Raw genomic sequence first — 24,768 nt, forward strand, 5'->3', positions numbered from 1 at the left:
AAACTCTACATTAACTATCTACTTCGGAGTGCCATGGCTATTTTAATAAGAAAGCAGCCCTAAATATTTGTGTCACCAGTGCAACCTACACTTTAGGTGCCTACAGCAGTGCTTCTCAGTTGTTACAGACTGAGGGCTGAACTGGAGATTCAAGAATAGTTATCATAGTAGCAAATATCTTTCACTGGATCAGGGCATTCTCTACCTTGTCTTCACTAGAAACCTGTTTCATGTTGTTACACACAAAATGTGTTGCAATGACTCTATTCCGCTTGGCTACTCAGGAACATCTCTCTTCTTGTGCTATTTTCATTACTTCTTTGTCTCTGGAAACGTATTACCAGTGTCTTGTGTTCCATTGGGTAGCCCTTATCTCTGTGTCATTCCATCTAACTATCCTCCTTCAATGATGATGTGGCCTGATTCCTGTATTATTCTTCCAGGTCTGTGCCTCCTGGATGGCACTGCCATCACCTCCATGAGGATGACAGTTGTCATATTTTTTGCTGCTGTATAGACAACTTTTCCTCTGAGCACATTAACATTGGAATCGAGGACATCACCATTCCAACTTGCAGTGCTCACCTGACACCTTAAAGAATGATTCTCATATTAGTAACAACCTTAGAGCATATAAGAACTATTTTTATGTTGCTTGCACTAGGAAGCTGCTTCACTTGCACAACATTATCATGTGCCTTCTGTGTTGCAACGAAGTACCAACGTTATGGCTACCTGAGCAACATTTCTCTCCTTGTGCATGGATCATCCACAAGAGGTGGGACATATGACCATGAGTGTAGGTGGCCAATGGCATTTACCTGCCAGACTTCTTGTAGGGGCGTGAAACAGGAATACAAACTGTTCCAACATATTTCGGCAGTAATTACTGGTACCACAAAAAATGTGTCAAAGTTAATCTGAAATACTTTAACAGAGAAAAACAGTGTACATGCAACCAGTGCATCATACTAGCAACTGATTCCAAAGTAAACAATAGTCTAAAAATGCAGGACCACATAATTACATCATTGAAACAAGAAACAATGGATCTCAACCTCAAGGATAAAAGCCTACTGGTGAAGTATCATGAACTATTTGTGAAGTGTAATGAACTTGAAGTGGCAGTAACCAATAAAACCACAAACAATGAACTCGTTATCCGCACCCCAAATGTACATAACGGTAGGAAAAACTGGCGTTTGACAGGACAGCATACTACAAGAAATAATCAAGCTGTAAATCATGCTCAGAATGCAATGCTCAGAAATCGTGTGTTGTCTAGCACCACGTGTGATCATAGCTCTGTAAAATCTGCATGTAAACAAACTGCAACGGAAAACAAAGCTAATGTGGTGGTAGACCTATGTGAAATGGATCCAGAAAGTGATTTTAAAAGTGTAACTTCTGATAACCACCTGGTGCCAGATGCTAGCAATGTCAATTTATATTGCACTCTATCTTACACAGAAATTAACCCAAAGTGAACAATCTGCCACAAAGTGTATGAGTAACCCACCGACAAACAGAATTTCTCAATCTGTGGCTGGACAAAAACGAAAAATTCCAGAACGTTACATAGCAAGAAAATCTCGGAAAAAATGAAAGTACTAATATTAAGTGACAGTGATGGAGGGGCCTGTGCTCAAATACTGCAAGACAAACTAGGGCCCTCATATAAGGTGAAAGGCATAGTAAAACCTGGCGCCCCACTAAAAGAGGTGATAAAAAACACAGAAAATTTGATAAGAAACTTCAGTACACGTGATACTTTGATTGTAATAGGGGGATTGTAACAACAACGACGCTGTACTATTGTACATAAGTAATTTTTTTCTTCTGATTTTTCAATAAACTAGTGTAATTGATGTTCTGATTTCATTTCTTTTTTGTTTCATGTCATTGTGTTAGGAAAACTGTAAACGAGTTTCAATGTGAATATTAATGTTTATGTCAAATGTGAAGCAATATTGTGACAGAATTGAAGTGTAACAAATGTTGAGACTGTTGTAAGATGTTTAAAATGGTAACTTTGTGTTTGGTCCATACGTAGGCAATGTGTTAGTATATTTAGAATGAAAAACCTCGGGTGAATACTATGTCTGTAAGGGAGCGGTAAAAGGTGGATGGCAGGCAAGCGCGGGAAAATGCACGTGGGCACTGCACGGCACAATGGGCTCAGTAGTAGTTGGAGTTTGACATTTGTCTGAGCAACACCTTCTGTAGCGAGGAGGCTCCCCTGGAAGACATAGTTTCACTGAGCCTCGGGTATACTGTTCCAATGCCCACACAGCATGGAAAAATTCCACAGGCACTAAATGGAAAAGTATTGTGACGCTAAGAAGAATTAAAGTGCCGATACGTCAAGAGCCGTAGCTGTGGTCGTATGTGTGCTCTGTGCCTCGCCATCTCGCCGCCCGCCAACCCACGCATCGATACAAGCAGGTTGAAACTTTTAGTACTCTATTTGTATGGACCCGAGAGTGAACTATTCAATAATAACCTAAATTTTACCACAACTTTCTCCTCATTTAATTATCCTCACAACTAACCTAGACGGGGTCCTTTCCAAATGTGGAATCCGAGTGTCCAGAAATGAAAAATTAAATTTTGTGTTAATAATAATTACTTGCAGACCTAGTTATGTTAGAATGGTGTTTAAAGAACTGTTTTGTTAATGAACCAGTAAAAGAATAACAAAGGTCTAACAAAGTTGAAACATAACTTTAATATTGAAATAGTAATCAAGTTTAATTATTTCGAGACAGATATAAACGTATTTAAAAGAGAAGCAAATAAGATAAAAAGGGTAGCAACTCATATACTGGAAATCATGAACCCATGATAATTTCAGTAATCAATATTTTAATATAGTGATCAAAACAGTTTCATGCCCCCCCCCCCTTCCCCCCCCCCTCCACCCCACCCCCCTATTTATTCATTTGAATTTTGAAGTCTACTAAATTGGTTTGACCAGCAAAAGTTAAAGTCAATATAAAAGCCTAAATTTAACAGTGTTTTATATTTATTAAAATTGACATTTTGTGTGTGGCTCGAAAGTGCTATTTCTAGGGTAACCTATGCCCGATTTTAATCAGATTAATAGACAGTATAAAGTCTTGTAGTATACATTATAGTGTGGTGTTATGTATTTATGGTTTTTCCATGTCAGTACAGAACGTGAAACTATCAGTTCAATAGATTTTCTTGTTCTAAAGTTTTACTATATTATGCAGTGTTACTGTGTGTTGTTTTGCATGAATATACAGCAACTTCTACAGGGAAGAAGCTCAGTTAATGCCTAATTAGGCTGGCGACCATATTACCATCAAATTGGTAGCATCTTCAGTATTACTTTTGTTCCATACTGACGTGTAATTCCATTTTGAACTTACTTGATGGATCATTGATTTTACAGAGTGGGTGTAAGTCTGATTTGCCACCATTCAGGCACACGCGGTCAATATCTATACAAAAATCCTGTCTCGTAAGGTGAACCCCGCTCACTTACCATAGAACAGGCTTTAATGAGTATTGTGTGCCCCACGCGCACGTTACAGGTTCTAACGACATACACAAACTTCTCAATCTAATGTTGAAGCATGTGGTAGAACCATTGGCACCAAAACTTGCTGTAAGCCACAAAATGAATATCATTATCCAGCCTATACCCAGGAGATATGATGTTCAAAATTTAAATAGTAAAATTAATACTGCAAACCTCCACCTGATACAGGCACGGAATTTAGCAAAACATGCATTCAAAAAAAGAATTGCTATGAACTTTGAAATAGAGAGACTAGCCAGAAACCACTTCACAACACATGGTTTACACCTAAACAAATGTGGCAAGGAGATTATCTGCAATAGACTGGCCTTCCTGACAACTATGGGGGACAATAAGAAACCAAAAGTCAGAAACCATAAACAGATGCTAATAAGCAATTGGATAAAGACAAACAAGATGGGAAATAAAAAGAGTAATAGTGGTCATACTGTGCAAACTACACTAGACAAATGGGTCACAAAGTCACAGAGATGAAACGCAAACCCCCTGACTCCTCAAAAATGTCAGGAACCGGAAAGGATCAATAATGTGATGGTGAACATTATGAAGACATCCCTCCAAAATGTCAATGTGATGCCTCAGCAGTGTGAAGTGCATGTGGACACTTTTCAGGCCCACCTGGAAGATGAGTCGGCTGCCAAGGACAAACAACAGAACCAGCACAGCTGCTCGGAAGTCAACATACCTAGAATACAGCACAATTTAAACTAAAGGTCAGTGACACAGTAAATATGACTTCAAGCCTCCCTGAGTAAACCCCACTCAGACCTGAAAATCTGTTATCACAATATCTAATCCTTGAGCAACAAAACTGATGACATAAGCATTTTGCTGACCAGTGAACTCAGTGATATCTCAGTAGTATGCCTAGCAGAGCACTGGCTCTACACTGATGTAGTTAAGTTAATCTCACTACCAAATTCAAATTGGGTTAACACCACTCCAGATCAAATGATGGACATGGTGGGTTTGCCATCTTCATCAAACAACACATTGAATATAGCCCACTTCCTACCCTAAAGGAAATAGGAACAGACAAGATCTTTGAATGTGCAGCCATAAAGCTTACAGATCTAAATCTAATTGTAGCTACTATTTACCATCCCCCTTCCAGTAGTAATAATCATTTTCTGTTACAAATGGATTTGTTTCTATCCAAAATAAGTCAGTGGAAACAAGTTGTGATTATGTGTGGTGACTTTGGTATAGACTTTCTCACCCACAACAGACACAGGGAAACATTGATTAACTGTGCAAAAACTTTTAATCTGCATGACCTTGTAAATGAGCCCACTAGAATAACACCCACATCCAAGACAGCTCTAGATTAAATTTTTGCTAATAGAAATAAACTTAACCCAACTCTACGAGTATACAATGCACGATTCAGCAACCACCAAGCTGTCATTCTAAAGGTCGATGTTAGCAAAGATACCTCAAACCCAATCGCACCTAAAACTTTAAGGTTTTTCACCCAAGAGAAATTTAACAAGCTAAATGCCCTCCTTAGTAAAGAAAAGTGGACAGATATGTACACAGCCAATGATGTCAACATGAATTTCAACATGTTTCTTGACAAAATGATCCACCACTTTGAAGAGGCCTTTCCACAAAAACCAGTAAGAATAAATAATAATAATAATAATAATAATAATAATAAAAGAATAGGCCTCCGGTATGTTCTGCCAGTCGTAAAAGGCGACGAAAAGAACAAACCACTAATAGGGCTAACCCCCCTTTTAGTGTGATTAGTTGGTTCAGGACAGAACTAAAGAAGCCTCGGACAAGCGTCGTCATGGTCGGGGACGACGCTTGAACCTTATGCCCACCCACAATGGTAACGACACTGCTAGCCAACTGGAAAATGATTTAAATCCAAATAGAGGTGTTTTGCAGGATATGCTTCCTGCAACCACCCTAGAAGGAAAACAAAGACAGAGGATGAGATGGTCAGATGAAGTTAATTGACACCTCATGTTCTGTTATTACCAAGCAACAAACCTAGGAACCAACACAACTGGATACAGATCACAAGTATACACAACATTTATTACCAGATACCCAGAATTAAAATTTTTAACAGAACGACGACTAGCTGATCAGATCCGTGTAATAATAAAAAATAACAGGATACCCCAGTCAGAATTAGAAAACATCAAACAACAAGTGCAACAAATACTGGAACAAAATAATGTGCAATCAGAAGAAGAAGAAAATACACTAATGGACTCAAACATCCCAGAGCAAACAAACAAAGAACACCACGCACAAATTAAACAATCAGAGGAAAACGAAATCTTAAGACAGCCACCAGAACAAGCACAAATAGAACACTAAGTGACACAGATGTTAGATATAGAAGAAAAATTTCAGCTAACATATATAGAATACAAAGACACAAATACAGACATTAGACCATTCTTGCATAGACCACCAAATAACCCACAAGTCGAAACAACAATAAAAACTATCAACACAATCATACACAACAAAATAAATGAAAACACAACTATGGAAGAGTTACAACTACTGGTTTATATAGGAGCACTCACTACACTAAATATACACACTAGGCAGAGATCAGAACCAACCAACACACAGAAGAAACCCACAAAACCAGCATGGCAACACAGGCTACAGATCAAAATAGAAAAACGGAGAAAAGACATCGGACAGCTAACACAATTTATAAGAAATGAAATCTCGGAAAAAAAACTAAAAAGGTTAGGTAAAATCTCACAACAAGAAGCGACAGAGCAATTAGACGAAAAGAAGCAGAAATTACAAGCATTAGCCAAACGACTCAGAAGATACAGAAAAAGTGAAAATAGAGGGAAACAAAACCAAACATTCAACACAAACCAAAAGAAATTTTACCAGACAATAGATAACACACACATTAAAATAGACAATCCACCAAACATAACAGACATGGAACACTTCTGGAGCAACATATGGTCAAACCCGGTACAACATAACAGGCATGCACGATGGATGCAAGCAGAAACAGACACATACAAGATGATACCACAAATGCCTGGAGTGATAATTTTGCAACATGAAGTCACCCAAGCAATTAATTCTACTCACAATTGGAAAGCCCCTGGAAATGATAAAATAGCAAATTTCTGGTTAAAGAAGTTCACCTCAACACATTCACATCTAACTAAATTATTTAACAGTTACATTGCAGACCCATACACATTCCCTGATACACTTACACACGGAATAACATATCTGAAACCTAAAGATCAAGCAGACACAGCGAACCCAGCTAAATATCGCCCCATAACATGCCTACCAACAATATGCAAAATATTAACTTCAGTCATTAAACAGAAATTAATGACACATACAACACAGAACAAAATTATAAATGAAGAACAAAAAGGCTGTTGCAAAGGAGCACGAGGATGTAAAGAGCAACTGATAATAGATACAGAGGTGACATATCAAGCTAAAACTAAACAAAGGTCACTACACTACGCATACATTGATTACCAAAAAGCCTTTGATAGTGTACCCCACTCATGGTTACTACATATATTGGAAATATACAAAGTAGATCGTAAATTGATACAGTTTCTAAACATAGTAATGAAAAACTGGAAAACCACACTTAATATTCAAACAAATTCAGATAACATCACATCACAGCCAATACAGATTAAGTGTGGAATATACCAAGGAGACTCATTAAGTCCTTTCTGGTTCTGCCTTGCTCTGAACCCACTATCCAACATGCTAAATAATACAAATTATGGATACAATATTACTGGAACATACCCACACAAAATCACATATTTGCTATACATGGATGATCTAAAACTACTGGCAGCAACAAATCAACAACTCAACCAATTACTAAAGATAACAGAAGGATTCAGCAATGATATAAGTATGGCTTTTGGAACAGACAAATGTAAGAAAAATAGCATAGTCAAGGGAAAACACACTAAACAAGAAGATTACATATTGAATAACCACAGTGACTCCATAGAAGCGATGGAAAAAACAGATGCCTATAATTATCTAGGATACAGACAAAAAATAGGAATAGATTATACAAATATTAAAGAAGAACTAAAAGAAAAATATAGACAAAGGCTAACAAAAATACTGAAAACAGAATTGACAGCAAGAAACAAGACAAAAGCTATAAATACTTATGCTATACCAATATTGACCTACTCATTTGGAGTAGTGAAATGAAGTATCACAGACCTAGAGGCACTCAATACACTTACACGTTCACAATGCCACAAATATAGAATACATCACATACATTCAGCAACAGAAAGATTCACATTAAGCAGAAAGGATGGAGGAAGGGGACATAAAAAACCAACATTATGGACAGGTAGACAATTTAAGAAAATTTTTTCTAGAACAAGCAGAAACTAGCAAAATACACAAAGCAATCACTCATATAAATACATCGGCTACACCACTGCAATTTCATAACCACCTTTACAACCCTTTAGACCACGTAACATCAACAGATACGAAGAAAGTAAATTGGAAAAAGAAAACCCTACATGGCAAGCACCCGTATCATCTAACACAGCCACACATCGATCAAGACGCATCCAACACATGGCTAAGAAAAGGCAATATATACAGTGAGACAGAAGGATTCATGATTGCAATACAGGATCAAACAATAAACACCAGATATTACAGCAAGCATATTATGAAAGATCCCAATACCACAACAGATAAATGCAGACTTTGCAATTAACAAATAGAAACAGTAGATGACATCACAAGTGGATGTACATTACTAGCAAATACAGAATACCCCAGAAGACATGACAATGTAGCAAAAATAATACATCAACAGCTTGCCTTACAACATAAACTTATAAAACAACACGTTCCCACAAACAAGTACGCACCACAAAATGTACCGGAGAATGATGAATACAAATTATACTGGAACAGAACCATTATAACAGATAAAACAACACCACGTAACAAACCTGACATCATACTCACCAATAAAAAGAAGAAATTAACACAACTAATTGAAATATCCATACGCAATACAACAAATATACAAAAGAAAACAGGAGAAAAAATTGAAAAATACATCCAACTGGCTGAGGAAGTCAAGGCCATGTGGCATCAGAATAAGGTTGACATTATATCAATTATACTATCAACTACAGGAGTCATACCACACAATATATACCAGTACATCAATACAATACAGCTACATCCAAACTTATATATACAATTACAGAAATCCGTAATTATTGATACATGTTCAATTACCCGAAAGTTCCTAAAGGCAATATAACATATACCGTACGGTTAAAAGGAAGTGACGCTAGATCAAGGTCCACGTCATGTCCCAATTTTAACCAGACTTAACGTCTGAGAAAGTAAAGAATTAATAATTATAATAGAAACAAGAGTTGGATTACACCAGCTATAAAAATCTCTTGCAAACATAAAAGAATACTCCATATGTTATGTAAACGAAGTAGCGACTCCCCCAACTAACAGAATATTATAAAAACTACACATGTATCCTAAATAGAGTGATAAGACAAGCTAAAAAGATGCAAAATGATGAGTACATTGACAAATCCAGCAATAAAGTAAAAGCAATGTGGAATATCATAAAATGGGAAAGAGGGGAAATGAAAAACATAGAAATCAAACTCAACAATGAATCTATATCTAATCCCGAAGTTGTAGTGAACTCTTTCAACAATTTCTTTACGAGCATAGCTGAAAAATTGGTCGAAAATAATCCTAACACAAATTACCAACCAGCAAACCAAAAATATCACACATGCGCAGAGTCAACTTTCATTACCAAAGTCACTGAAAATGATGTTGCAAAAGCCCTCAGAGTGTTGAAAACTTCACATTCAGCTGGAATTGATGGTATCCCAGCAGCTGTAATCAAAAATTGTGAACACACAATTGCTGAACCATTAACTCGCCTCTGTGACTGTTCTTTACAGGCACGTATCTTCCCTGAAGCTCTGAAACTTTCTGAAGTAATTCTGGTCTTCAAAAAAGGTGATGATAAAGATATGAATAACTGCAGGCCTATCTCAATCTCATCCTGGTTTTCTAAAGTTTTTGAAAAAATAATGTGCAAAAAAACGAACTTTATTGAACAAAATATCTATATTCATTACGTTTGGCTCAACATGGGTTCTGAAGCAACAAATCTACTTACACTGCAGTATATGATTGCATAAATACGCTATTAGAACTGTTAGATAGAAAACAACCCATAACAGGCATATTTCTGGATCTGTCAAAGGTTTTTGACACTGTTGACCACAAAATATTACTGGAAAAAGTAGAACACTGTGGTATCAGAGGAATTGCAAACAACTCGACTGCTACATTCCTAACCAATCGGATGCAGAGAGTCAGCATGAAATACACTAACAGACAAAGCAACTTAATAACCGAAATACTATCAAGTAATGAAACTGTAAAGCAAGGTGTTCCACAGGGCTCAGTATTGGGACCTTTACTTTTCCTCATGTGTATTAATGACTTGAGCCTGAATGTTGATGCACACAAAATAATAATATTTGCTGAGGACACAACTGTACTTCTCAAAGGGGAGAATACAGACGCTGTGCAAAAAGCTGTGAACTTGGCCACTAAACACCTCAGCATATGGGCTAAAATCAACATATTAACTGTTAACACCAAAAAGACAGATTCCATGAACTTTCACACAACACAAAATGCAAATTCCTCTCAGTCATTTGTCACTGTAAATAATCAGCCAAAAGATACCAACAATGCTTTCAAATTCCTGGGTCTGTGGGTTCAAGATAACCTGAAATGGAATACACATACAGGAGAGGTAAATGCCAGGATTATTACTGGCTGTTATGCATTGAGTGTACTGAAAACGTGCGAGCCTGAAAACATTAACCAGCATGTACTACAATTACATACAAGCCCACCTAAAATATGGTGTAATATTCTGGGGAAATTCTCCAACTGCTCTGAGCACATTCAGAATCCCGAAGAGAGCAATGAGGATTATTACTGGGAGCAAACGCAGAGACTCCTGCAGACCCATCTTCAGAAAGGTGGACATCCTTACACTGCCTTGCCTCTACATTCTCGAGCCTCTAAAATTTTTCAGAAACCACATAGTGCCAACTGACCCCAGAGTCATAAAAAATAAAGAAATTCATGAACACAACACCGGGAAATATGCAAATCTGCATGTTATACGTACAAACACCCAACTGTGTAAAAAGGGAGCCTTCCACATGGGCCTCCAACTGTTCAACAATCTTCCCACAAATATTAAGTCCATTGGGGACAACATAAAATTTAGCAAAGCTGTGAAGTCATATTTATTGTGTCACTGTTTTTACTCTGTAAATGAATACTTAGAACAGTAATCTTGCCATTTCTATTAAATTGAAAACATTGAGCAATATAATACATTAGGATACTATGGGCCCATGTCAATATATCTTAACAATGTTAACTGACACTCTCTGACACCTGCAACACACTGCGTACCATCATATCACACAGAACAAATAAATAAATAAAACAAAAACAGATTGGTCTGGGAACAAACTGTAGCAAAAATCTTAATGGGAAATATTTTATGAACAAAGGGACAGTGATACTGTACATACATTGTCGTTGGATACTCATTACCAGCCATTATCTCCACATGTGTGAAAACATTTCTTCTATGGAGACAGGGAAGTTTCAGAATGCATGAGGAAACTGACTAAGCAAGGTTGAGGCCGGGAGGGTTATTGGAACAAAGGATATACTGCAGGCCGGGTTCCCACTTGTGCAGTTCAGAAAATCTGGTGTTGGTGAGAGGAATCCATAATGGCACAGGCTGTCAAGCAGTCATTGAAATGAATGATGTCATGTTGGGCAGCATGCTCAGCAACAGGGTGGTCCAATTGTTTACTGGCCACAGTTTGTCAGTGGTCAATCTTGCAGACAGACAGCTTGTTGCTTGTCAGTCCCATGCAGAAAGCTGCACAGTGGTTGCAGTTTACTTTGTAAATCACATGACTGATTTCACAGGAACCCCTGTCTTTGGTGGGTAGGTGATGTATGTGACCTGATTGGAGTAGGTGACAGTGAAAGAATGTATGGGACAGGTCTTGCATTTAGTTCTGTTATAGGGATATGAACCATGATGTAAGGTGTTGAGAGAAGGAGTTGTGTTCAGATGGCCAATTATATAGTGTAGGTTTGGTGGATGGAGCAAAACCATTGTGGGAGGGGTGGGAAGGATAGCAGGCATGGCATTTCAAATTTCAGAACACAATGACGGGTAGCCAAAACCTTGGTGGTGACTAATTCAGTTGTTCCAGTTCTGGGTGGTACTGAGTTACGAGGGGAATGCTCCCCTGTGGCCAGACAGAGAGACTTGGGGGTTGTGGGAGACTGCAAATATAAGGCACAGGAGATTTGTTTTTGTAAGCTTTATTGAGATCCGCAGTATATTTCGTGGCATAATGCTAATCACTGTAGATGTGAGAACTGTGGGTGGATGGGCTGTATGGAAGGAACATCTTGGTATGGAATGGATAGCAGTAGTCAAAATGGAGGCATCACTTGTGGTTAGTAGGTTGATATGGACAGAAGCAGTGAAGAAGCCACCTTTGAAGTGGATGTCAACTTCTATGAAGGTGGCTTGTTGGCTTGAGAAGATCCAGGTGAAGCAAAGTGGGAGAAGCTGTTGAGGTTCGGTGGGATGTGAATAGGGCGTCTTTAATCTTGATACGGGTCACAAAGATGTCTTCAGTGAACCTGAACGAGATGAGTGTTTAGGAAGTATTCTCAACCCATTACCCCATCATTCATATCCATGTAACAGACCTAGATGCAAGACCTGTCCCATACATCCCCCCCCCCACCAACACCAACACCACCACCACCACCACCACCACCACCACCTACGGCTCCAGTCCGGTCCCATTCACCAGCTATCCCATCAAGGACAGGACAACCTGCGATACCAGTCATGTGATATATAAGCTAAGATGCAACCATTGTGCTGCATTCTACGTTGGCATTACAACAAACAAGCTGTCTGTCCACATAAACGGCATCCTACAAACAGGGCAAAAAAAAAAATTTTATACCCTGCTGCTGGGCAGGCTGCCTAACAGGACATCCTTCATTCCAATGACTTCTTCACTGCCTGAGACATACAGATCATGCCCACAAACACCAGATTTTTCTAAATGTGAAGGTGGGAACCCTCCCTGCAAAATATTCTATGTTCCTAAGACCCTCCTGACCTCCACCTCAGTTATTCACTTTTCTCATACATCCATACCTTCTTATTCCAGCACTGCTCAGCCCCCATTCCACCATCACACCCAGTCTTCATTTTTCTCCTTTTCAGCCGCCATCACCACCACCACCACCACCACCACCACCACCAACACCAACAACAACAGCAGCAGCAGCAACAACAGCAACAACCACAACAACTGGCCGCCGGCCCGTTACCATCCTGTGCGTTGTGCTATATACATCATGATCGGTCAGAGTGCCCCCAGCGTTGGGCCGTTTGTCGCAGATGTAATAAAAAAGGACACATTGCTACAGTTTGCCGCTAAGCCTCAAAAGAATCAAAGGAAGTGGGTACAGCGGACATGGACGTTGACCTTTAGGAAGTTTAATTGGGACAGGCTCTGGACGCATCGTCACACAAACTCTTTATCGAGGTGTTGGTTCGATCTCGCCGACTATAATTGCAAGTAGATACGGGGGCGGCAGTTTCTTTGTTGAACGCACAGACTTACTCCGACCTTGGGTCACCCCCGTTGGCGCCAGTTTACCGGCGTCCAAGCGGTTATGGTAAACAGCTCATTCCCCTACTGGTTCAATTCACTACCGACTTACAATTCAGTTACTTTTGTTTTGTCAGTGTTGCGAGCTCCGCTAAACTTTTTGGCTTGGATGCCTTTCAAGCTTTCGGTTTTTCTATCGCTGACACCATACAGTTGGTCCCCGTAGATGTTCCCTATAAATCATTGGAATCTTTGATCTCGGACTTTCTGGATATCTTTGAGGAGGGCCTGGGTTGTGTTTCAGACTTTGAAGCTCACTTAACATTGAAGGCGTAGGCTCGCCTGCATTTTCTACGCCCGAGGCAGATCCCCTTGGCTCTCCGCACTCAGGTTATAAAAAGGTCGACCGGCTGACAGCCCTCGTGGTTGTTCTTCCCATTTCTTCTTGTGAGTGGGCTTTGCCCTCGTTATTGTCAGGAAACTATCAGAACACTTGCACAACCTTCACACCCTATTCCTCAAATTCAGGTCCGTGGGCTTGCGCAAGTCAAACTTCTTCCAACTGTCCATTGAGTATGTGGGCTACATCTCTCGGCATAGCTTCCAGCCGCTAGGAAGTTTAGTCCAAGGTATTGTCAACCTTCTGCGGCCCACATCGCTGAAGGAGTTACAAGCTTTTTTAGGCAAGATTGCCTATTACCACCGGTTCATTTCCAGGGCTTCCACCATAGCCCGCCCCCTGTACTGCATTCTGTGCTAGGGTATTGCTTTTGATTGGTCACCTGCATGCAAGTGAGCGTTCACCTTGTTGAAGGGCCTCCTCATGTCAGTGCCGTGTTTGGATACTTCTTACCCACATAAGCCATTGGTCCTGGCTACATATGCTTTGCAATATGGGGTGGGGGTGGTCCTGGCAGCCACTGGCGTTTGCGTCTAAAACTCTTAGTCCTGTGCAGGCCAATTACTCCCAGGTGGAAAAAGAGGCTTTGGCCATTGCCTATGCTGTTACCAAGTTTCACCCTTTTTTGCAAGGCACGAAGTTTCAGTTAATCACTGACCATAAGCCATTAGTATCGTTATTTGTCCCCGCCTCTCAGATTCTGGATAGGGCAGCCCACAGACTACAGATCTGGGCCTAGTTCCTCTTGAAGTACAATGATGACATTCATTTTTGCCCTACTGGACAGCACGCCAATGCAGACGAACTTTCCCATCTTCCGGTGGGCCCAGATCCTAAGTTCAATCAAGAGGAGATAATGTGTTTTCATTTGGATGTGGCGTCCCGCCAAGCGGTTGATGGCTTCCCAATTACTAGTTCTAGAATCGCCGGGGTAACGGCAGCTGACCCAGTTTTACGGCAAGTAGTTTACCTCATTCAGCAGAGGTGCTCATCCTGACCTCCAGGCCGGGCCTCGGACCATCTTCGTAATTATTTTGTTTAGCAAGACCACCTCTCTGTCTTAGGAGGAGTTCTCCTTCTGGCTACTGATGATACAGCCCGTTGCATGGTTTCTCCTGCAAGTTTGCAAAGGGAAGTCTTCACGTTATTACATGAGGGGCACTGGGGTGTTTCCGTACTAAAACTTTGACTTGCAGTCATGTGTACTGGCCCAGTATTGACAGAGAAATTGAGCACTTGGTGGCCACCTGTTGCCCGTGGGCAAGCCAACCGGCATCTCCCTGGTCAGCGTTCCCTTCATGGCCACCTGTAACCCAGGCATGGGAATGTGTTCACATCGACTTTGTGGGCCAGTTTCTCAATGGCTTTTGGCTCATTGTCATTGATGCTTATTCCCGATTCCCATATGTGGTTTGCTGCTCCTCAACCACTTCAGAAGTTGCAATCCAGGCACTGACAAAAATCTTTTCTGTGGAAGGTCTACCAGTAACCCTAGTCTCGGACAATGGACCTCAGTTTATTTCGCAGACCTTCCAGGATTTTTGTAGGCGCTTCAGTATTCGGCACATTTGCTTTCCCCCCTTTCATCCACAATCAAATGGGGAAGTCAAGTGCATGGTGTGCACATTTAAGATGCAGATGAAAAAGTATGTGCACGAATTTCCTGTGGAGGAAGCATTGACATTTTTCCTGACGGCATACCAGACCACACCAAAGGGGGAACACAGCCCTGCAGAGCTCCCCCACGGGCGACAACCTAAGACTCTGCTGCACCTCCTCCGGCCTGGTCCTTGCCAGTGTTTGCAAACCAGAGTACCTGGCTTTCCACCGGGTATGTTGATCTGGGCATGTGAGTTTGGTCGCAATCCACATTGGATACCAGTGATGGTCCTGAGCCGAAATGACTGCCGGCACTATACCTTGCAGGCGGGTAACTGGGAGGTACGTTGGCACCAAAATCAGCTACGTCCACATTTGGGCATTCACCCTCCAACCCCTCAGGCACCGGCTTCCCCTTTGCCGGTACCCGTGTTGGGTTCTCAGGGGACGCTACCGCCACTTCCCCCTGTGACTCAGCCACACTGTGATGGTTCTCAGCCTGGCAGCCTCCAGTAGCTCCAGCACTGGCATCGCCATCGTTCGAGATCCCCAGCGAGAGCCGGCCCCCCTTGCAGGCCCGGTTTTTCAGGATGCTGGTTCACCTGTCGACGTCCATTCCCCATTGTCCCTGCCACTGGGTCTTGCCCCTCCCAAGGTGGACCAGGATCCGGAATTCGACGGCTTGTCTCCCCTTCTGCCCTGGGCTCCTGTGGTGGGATGACGGGGGCCTCTTTGTGTGGATCACTTCCAGCCGTATTCGAAGGTTCCGGCTCAAGGGCTGGCAGATCCCCTCGACTCCAGCAGTCTGATGCATGTGGAGGTCATCGCTCCTGCACAGCACTCCACCTTCCAACACAGTGGCTTCACCTCCCCGAAGGAGGAGTGCAGTAACCACCAGAAAGATCGTGGGAGGCGCACATCAGCACAGCATGTCACAGACAGTAGTTGCCGCAAGTAGAGTCCTGTCCGCCAGAGGGCATGCAAGAATTTGGCAGCGACCTCTGCCTCAGAACAACAACAACTCAGGCAGCATGGGACGTGCCCAGTCAGTTCACATCGGGCAATCCTAGGAGACAGTTCCCGGTCGACTCTATGTGAAGTGCGATGGAAAACGTGAACCATGTTACTACATTATTCATTGAAGGATGATGCTTTTAATATGAGCCACGACAATGAAATAAGGGGACTGATCTAAACCTTACTTCTTATTGCAGTGTTAAAATTTGTAATGTTAGCTAACCTTTACAATGACTCACTTTTAAATGTAAATTTGGTACTTAAAAATTTGTCTTCGTTCTTTTTTATCACATTTCCCTCACAATCTACCACAGCACACATTTGAAACACAACTGCACATTTGTGACCAATCTCTTGTAGTTACAAAGGCAGTGCCAATTTTCAGTATGAATTATGTACTACGTAATTAATATCCAGTGTCAGGTTCAAGCATAAAATTCTGAACAACTGTTTCACTGATATACTTTAGCACACCACCAGTGAAGAATTAATGTCAAAGAAAAAGATGAAAAAATGTATGCCACACAAGACAACATTAAAGTGATAACTTTAACATGTAATTAAGCTACTGAAGAAAGTGAAAATCTCACCTGCTGCTACCTCCTCTGCCTGCACCTCTTGTGGCGCCTGCAAAATAATTAAAAAAACTGAATAATTTTCATCACTTCATTTAAGTGTGAATCAAACACCTCGAAATGTGGCAGTGGTATGTCATCTCACTGCACATGCTCATCTAAGTGTTAGTAAGTTGGTAAATTAAATATGATATTGGACCACACAACAGAAAATGGTGTAGAACTGTTAAAAGAACTAGTAAATTAAATCCAGCCAGTTTTTTGCTATCCTGAAGGGTGCGAAGACACTGTGTGTGTGCAACTGTTTATAATGAATGTTGTTTCCCATCATACACTCCTGGAAATTGAATAAGAACACCGTGAATTCATTGTCCCAGGAAGGGGAAACTTTATTGACACATTCCTGGGGCCAGATACATCACATGATCACACTGACAGAACCACTGGCACATAGACACAGGCAACAGAGCATGTACAATGTCGGCACTAGTACAGTGTATATCCACCTTTCGCAGCAATGCAGGCTGCTATTCTCCCATGGAGACGATCGTAGAGATGCTGGATATAGTCCTGTGGAACGGCTTGCCATGCCATTTCCACCTGGCGCCTCAGTTGGACCAGCGTTCGTGCTGGACGTGCAGACCGCGTGAGACGACGCTTCATCCAGTCCCAAACATGCTTAATGGGGGACAGATCTGGAGATCTTGCTGGCCAGGGTAGTTGACTTACACCTTCTAGAGCACGTTGAGTGGCACAGGATACATGCGGACGTGCATTGTCCTGTTGGAACAGCAAGTTCCCTTGCCGGTCTAGGAATGGTAGAACGATGGGTTCGATGACGGTTTGGATGTACCGTGCACTATTCAGTGTCCCCTCGACAATCACCAGTGGTGTACGGCCAGTGTAGGAGATCGCTCCCCACACCATGATGCCGGGTGTTGGCCCTGTGTGCCTCGGTTGTATGCAGTCCTGATTGTGGCGCTCACCTGCACGGCGCCAAACACGCATACGACCATCATTGGCACCAAGGCAGAAGCGACTCTCATCGCTGAAGACGACACGTCTCCATTCGTCCCTCCATTCACGCCTGTCGCGACACCACTGGAGGCGGGCTGCACGATGTTGGGGCGTGAGCGGAAGACGACCTAATGGTGTGCGGGACCGTAGCCCAGCTTCATGGAGACGGTTGCGAATTGTCCTCGCCGATACCCCAGGAGCAACAGTGTCCCTAATTTGCTGGGAAGTGGCGGTGCGGTCCCCTACGGCACTGCGTAGGATCCTACGGTCTTGGCGTGCATCCGTGCATCGCTGTGGTCCGGTCCCAGGTCGACGGGCACGTGCACCTTCCGCCGACCACTGGCGCCAACATCGATGTACTGTGGAGACCTCACGCCCCACGTGTTGAGCAATTCGGCGGTACGTCCACCCGGCCTCCCGCATGCCCACTATACGCCCTCGTTCAAAGTCGGTCAACTGCACATACGGTTCATGTCCACGCTGTCGCAGCATGCTACCAGTGTTAAAGACTGCGATGGAGCTCCGTATGCCACGGCAAACTGGCTGACAGTGACGGCGGCGGTGCACAAATGCTGCGCAGCTAGCGCCATTCGACGGCCACCACCGCGGTTCCAGGTGTGTCCGCTGTGCCGTGCGTGTGAGCATTGCTTGTACAGCCCTCTCGCAGTGTCCGGAGCAAGTATGGTGGGTCTGACACACCGGTGTCAATGTGTTCTTTTTTCCATTTCCAGGAGTGTAGAATGATGGAGAGCACATCTCTGCATGTGAGTTGAGCCACAACATGTCTCAGTCAATCGAGTGACTGTGACATGGCATGGTAAAGATGAAGAGAAAGAATGGAACATTGTTGGCAGTAATGATTACATTTCTAACTGGGCAAATTATGTTTCTCGAAGGGTGCCACGGAGCATAAAATCTCTAGTCATCCTTAGTAAACTGTCATTTGGGTTTGCATTTAGGTGGGGTTGAGACAGAAAATGGATAGCAAATGGATGTAGACTGTCCAGTGACTGAGGGATGTAAACAGTGCAAATGGTTAAGTCCAGGAGAGGAAGTAAAAGGCAGACAGGAATAGCTTGAAGGTGGGTTGTCAGGAAGACTATGAACGTCATCCTCAATGAGCAGCACAACTCCACTGCATGATGTGGAATCTGTCAATGGGTGATGGTGTGAGGTTGGGGGCATGTCAAAGCAAACTGGAAATAAATGAGAGAGTTCAGAGCAGGTCGTGAGCATGCAATTTTGTTTCCTGAAAGCAGAAAACAAGTAGAGGCTGTGATTCCAAGAGCAGCAATAAATCCTCTTTGTTGGATCATAGGCCACAAACATTCCACTGGAAGAGTGCAACAATTAGGAAATGGGAAAAGGGAAATAATGGAGGGGTGTCGCCTCAGTGGATATCGAGTGGCAGCTCACTGCTACAGGGCAAAGAGGCTGGAGATTCCGCCTCTAGGAGATCTACAGAGGGGTCAGCATTACCATTCTGTCCGTCCTTGGAATCCAGAGCAGAAAAATGGCTGGAGGTGCATACCGGCATCAAGGAGGTCAGCCAGCAATGGATATCATGTGCCGACACCATCAGGGAGGACCCCTGAGCTGATAAAGAATTAGATCATTTGCCTTTCTTTGATTTCTTGGAGCTTTTCTGGTTGGCAGAGGAAGACTCTTGTACATCTACATCTACATCCATACTCCGCAAGCCACCTGACAGTGTGTGGCGGAGGGTACCTTGAGTACCTCTATCGGTTCTCCCTTCTATTCCAGTCTCGTATTGTTAGTGGAAAAAAGGATTGTCGGTATGCCTCTGTGTGGGATCTCACCTCTCTGATTTTATCCTCATGGTCTCTTCGCGAGATATACGTAGGAGGGAGCAATATACTGCTTGACTCCTTGGTGAAGGTATGTTCTTGAAACTTCAACAAAAGCCCATACCACGCTACTGAGCATCTCTCCTGCAGATTCTTCCACTGGAGTTCATCTATCATGTTTGTAACACTTTCACGTTTACTAAATGATCCTGTAACAAAGCGCACTGCTCTCCATTGGATCTTTTCTATCTCTTTTATCAACCCTATCTGGTATGGATCCCACACTGCTGGGCAGTATTCAAGCAGTTGGTGAACAAGCATACTGTAACATATTTCCTTTGTTTCCGGATTGCATTTCCTTAGGATTCTTCCAGTGAATCTCAGTCTGGCATCTGCTTTACCGACGATCATCTTTATATGATCATTCCATTTTAAATCAGTCCTTATGTGTACTCCCAGATAATTTACGGAATTAACTGCTTCCAGTTGCTGATCTGGTATATAGCACTTAAGTGATACAGGTTCTTACTTTCTATGTATTCGCAGCACTATACACTTGTCTACATTGAGATTCAATTGCCATTCTTTGCACCATGCATCAATTCATTGTAGATCCTCCTGCATTTCAGTACAATTTTCCATTGTTAAAACCTCTTGATATACCACAGTATCATCCGCAAAAAGCCTCAGTGAATCTGATGTCATCCACAAGTTCATTTATGTATATTGTGAATAGCAATGGTCCTACGACACTTGCCTTCCGCACACCTGAAATCACTCTTACTTTAGAAGACTTCTCTCCATTGAGAATAACATGCTGTGTTCTGTTATCTAGGAACTCTTCAATCCAACCACACAATTGGTCTGATAGACCATATGCTCTTACTTTTTTTCATTAAACGACTGTGGGGAACTGTATCTAACACCTTGCGGTAGTCAAGAAACATGGCATCTACCTGGGAACCCGTGTCTATGGCCCTCTGAGTCTCGTGGATGAATAGCACAAGCTGGGTTTCACACGATTGCCTTTTTCGAAACCCATGCTGATTTCTACAGAGTAGTTTCTAGACTCCAGAAAAGTCATTATACTCGAACATAATACGTGTTCCAAAATTGTACAACTGATCGACGTAAGAGATATAGGTCTATAGTTCTGCACATCTGTTCGACCTCCCTTCTTGAAAACAGGGATGACCTGTGCCCTTTTCCAATCCTTTGGAATGCTACGCTCTTCTAGAGACCTACGGTACACCGCTGCAAGTAGGGGAGCAAGTTCCTTCGCGTACTCTGTGTAAAATCGAAAAGGTATTCCATCAGGTCCAGTGGCCTTTCCACTTTTGAGCTATTTTAATTGTTTCTCTATCCCTCTGTCATCTATTTCGATATCTACCATTTTGTCACCTGTGCGACAATGTAGATAAGGAACTACAGTGCAGTCTTCCTCTGTGAAACAGCTTTAGAAAAAGACATTTAGTATTTTGGGATTTAATCTGTCATCCTCTGTTTCAGTACCATTTTGGTCACAGAGTGTCTGGACATTTTGTTTTGATCCACCTACCGCTTTCACATAAGACCAAAATTTCTTATGATTTTCTGCCAAGTCAGTACATAGAACTTTACTTTTGAATTCATTGAATGGCTCTCGCATGGTCCTCCTCATGTTACATTTCGCTTCGCGTAATTTTTGTTTTTCTGCAAGGTATTGGTTATCTTTACGTTTGCTGTGAAGTTCCCTTTGCTTCCACAGCACTTATCTAACATGGTTGTTGTACCATGGTGGCTCTTTTCAATCTCTTGTGATGTTGCTTGGCACATAGCCATCTAACGTATATTGTACAATGGTTTTGAACTTTGTCCACTGATCCTCAACACTATCAGTACTTAAATGAAAACTTTTGTGTTGAGCCATCAGGTACTCTGAAATCTGCATTTTGTCACTTTTGTTAAACAGAAAAATCTTCTTACCTTTTTTAATATTTCTATTTACAGCTGAAATCATTGATGCAGTAACCACTTTATGATCGCTGATTCCCTGTTCTGCGTTAGCTGTTTCAAATAGTTCGTATCTGTTTGTCACCAGAAGGTGTAGTATGTTATTGCCACGAGTTCGTTCTTTGTTTAGCTGCCCAAGGCAGTTTTCAGATACAGGACTTAAAAAATTTCACTGGATTCTTTGTCCCTGCCACCCGTTACGAACGTTTGAGTCTCCCAGTCTATATCTGGCAAATTAAAATCGCCACCCAGAACTATAACATGGTGGGGAAATCTACTCGAAATATTTTCTAAATTATCCTTCAGGTGCTCAGCCACAACAGCTGCTGAGCCAGGGGGGCTATAGAGACATCCAATTACCATGTCTGAACCTGCTTTAACTGTGAACTTCACCCATTTTATTTCACATTTCGGATCTCCGTTAATTTTTTCGATACTATTGCACTTCTTATCACTATAAACACGCCTCCCCCATCACTCTCCAGCCTGTCTCTGTGGTATACATTCCAATCTGAGTTTAGAATTTCATTACTGTTTACATCTGGTTTCAGCCAACATTCTGTCCCTAGTAATATGTGGGCATTGTGACCATTTATTAATGAGAGCAGTTCTACGACTGTTCTATAGATGCTCCTGCAGTTTACTATTAGCACATTAATGTAGTTATTCCCTGTTGCATTTTACCTACTCCTACCTTGCCGCATCTCAGTAGGCATCTTCTCGGGCCTAGAGAGGGAATTGTCTAACCTAAAAAACCGACATGAGCACTCCACACATACTCCACTACACTTGTAGCCGCTTCCTGCGTGCAGTTCACACCTGACCTATTCAGAGGGACCCTACATTTCTCCACCCGATAGCGGAGGTCAAGAAATTTGCACCCGCAGATCTCCACAGAATCGTCTGAGCCTCTGGTTTAAGCCTTCTATTTGGCTCCAAACCAGAGGACCGCGATCAGTTCTGGGAACAATACTACAAATAGTTAGCTCAGATTCCACCCCACGAGCGAGGCTTTCGGCCTTCACCAATTCTGCCAACCGCCTGTACGAATTGAGGATGACCTCTGAACCCAGACGGCAGGAGTCATTGGTGCCGACATGAGCAACTATTTGCAGTCGGGTGCACCCAGTGCTCTCTATCGCTGCAGGCAGGGCCTCCTCCACATCTTGGATGAGACCACTCGGCAAGCAGACAGAGTGAACACTGCCCTTCTTCCCCGACCTTCCCACTATTTCCGTAAGGGGCTCCATCACGCACCTAATGTTGGAGCTCCCAATAACTAATAAACCGCTCCCCCATGTGCCAGCTTGGGCCTTGCTGAAGAAGCGGCCACAAGTCGACTCTCAGGCAGAGCGGGTGATGCCACATGGCCAGCCTCCACATTGACCCTCCGCCATATCCGCCGCGAACGTTGCTGAACCCGCCACTTCCCTTGGGATGAGCATGGGCCAACCCCGACCGGTACCTGCGAGGTTTGATGGCTGGAGGAACATGGAAAGTTTTCATGGGAGTGTTCGTTCTATCCTTCCTGGCCTGTCAGTTGTGTAGCAGGTGACTTTCTCCTGTGAGGCAAAACTTTGCGGCTTGTTTGCACAGCTGGAGAGGAGGAGGAGGAGACGGGGCTGCTATTATGACACTGGGTGATTTTACAACCACAGTGCTGTATTTCTCATCACATGTCTCGATGTCAATGTCCTTCATGAACTGACATATAGCGAGAACAGTACTGGAACTGCCTGATGGTAGAACGCAGGGTTACTATCAAGCCGACAATTTGCAAGTGACCTGGTAAGGCATCTTTATCCTTGACCCAGATTTCATGGCTGCCCAATCATCATCAACGTACATGAGAAGAGGAGGTGGCATGGTCACCATTACAACTTTTGCAGCAGGGAGGAGGAGGCAGCCAGGATACACAGTTGGCTGGGTGTCACCAGGAATTTCGAGTGTGGTCATAATGATGACACTGGTAGCAGTGCATTGTGTTCAGAATGTGTTGTCTTACTGATCTTTGACTGAAGCATCACTGTATCAAAAGTGAAAAAAAGAAGCCAAGACTGGCCCTCTCCAACAGTGTAGCCAGGGAAGGAAAAGTTGCTGTGTAATATGAAGTAGCATTCAATGATTGTTTACCATTCACAGAAACGGCATTGGAGATCGGCCAGAATTTTGCAGCTCAATACGCTTCATGTGTCAAGCATCCCCCCAATACCAGCCACTCTGACCAGGGGCTCCCCTCCAGGGTGCCATCCAGACACAGCAAGGGCCGTCTGGCACAGCAGCCATTGCTGCGAGTTCTGATGCTCCAAGAAAGCAAGCAAACACTATTAGCCATACATGTGGAGGGAACAACTGAGTAATCAGGAGTGTGATCCCTGTGTTGTCATGGGGCTCAGCCATACGGATTCGTAACAGCCCCATCACTCTGGTGACTTAGCGGGGTGGAAGGGGGCTACAGGGGGGAAGGGCGCTGGAACCAAGGGCGGGGGGGGGGGGGGGGGAGGGGGGGGGGGAGGAATCCACACCACAGATGCCAGGGAGGGAGTGGTTCCCCAAGTGGCTCACACTAAAATACAGGAAATATTGAAGTGGAGGTCAAACCTCAAGTGGGGATCTAACACCAAAACGGATGACTGAACAGGCAGAAGGAACAAAATTGGAAACAATACAGGAAAGCAGGTGGCTAGCCATGTCGATTTGAATCAGAACACTGAGAAAGGGGAAGGAGGGGGCAACGGAGAATGAGCAAGGATGAAGAGGGAGAGCAGGGTGACAAATGCAGCCAGTAAAGAAGAACTGGATGCAATGCCACATGTACACCACGTGTGAAGTCACTAAACAACTGTGAGACCCCAGTGACGGATCTGACTTGAGTGCATCAGAATGTACCATCAAGTTGCACATCATTAAACTGCCAACATTCAAAAGTGGTGTAATGCAGTTCAGGCATTTTTGTGGTAAATAATGAGGATTTATAGGACACTGCTTAATAACCATTTGCTTAGTTCAGTAC

General features: G+C 42.9%; 1 pseudogene; it reads right to left on the bottom strand.

Moving 5' to 3' along the window:
* Window positions 1–393: 393 nt before the first annotated feature.
* LOC124620338 overlaps window positions 394–24,768 on the bottom strand; it is a 40,938-nt pseudogene continuing 16,563 nt past the window's right edge.

Source organism: Schistocerca americana, chromosome 6 (genome assembly GCF_021461395.2).
Source record: "Schistocerca americana isolate TAMUIC-IGC-003095 chromosome 6, iqSchAmer2.1, whole genome shotgun sequence".
Lineage (NCBI taxonomy): Eukaryota > Metazoa > Arthropoda > Insecta > Orthoptera > Acrididae > Schistocerca > Schistocerca americana.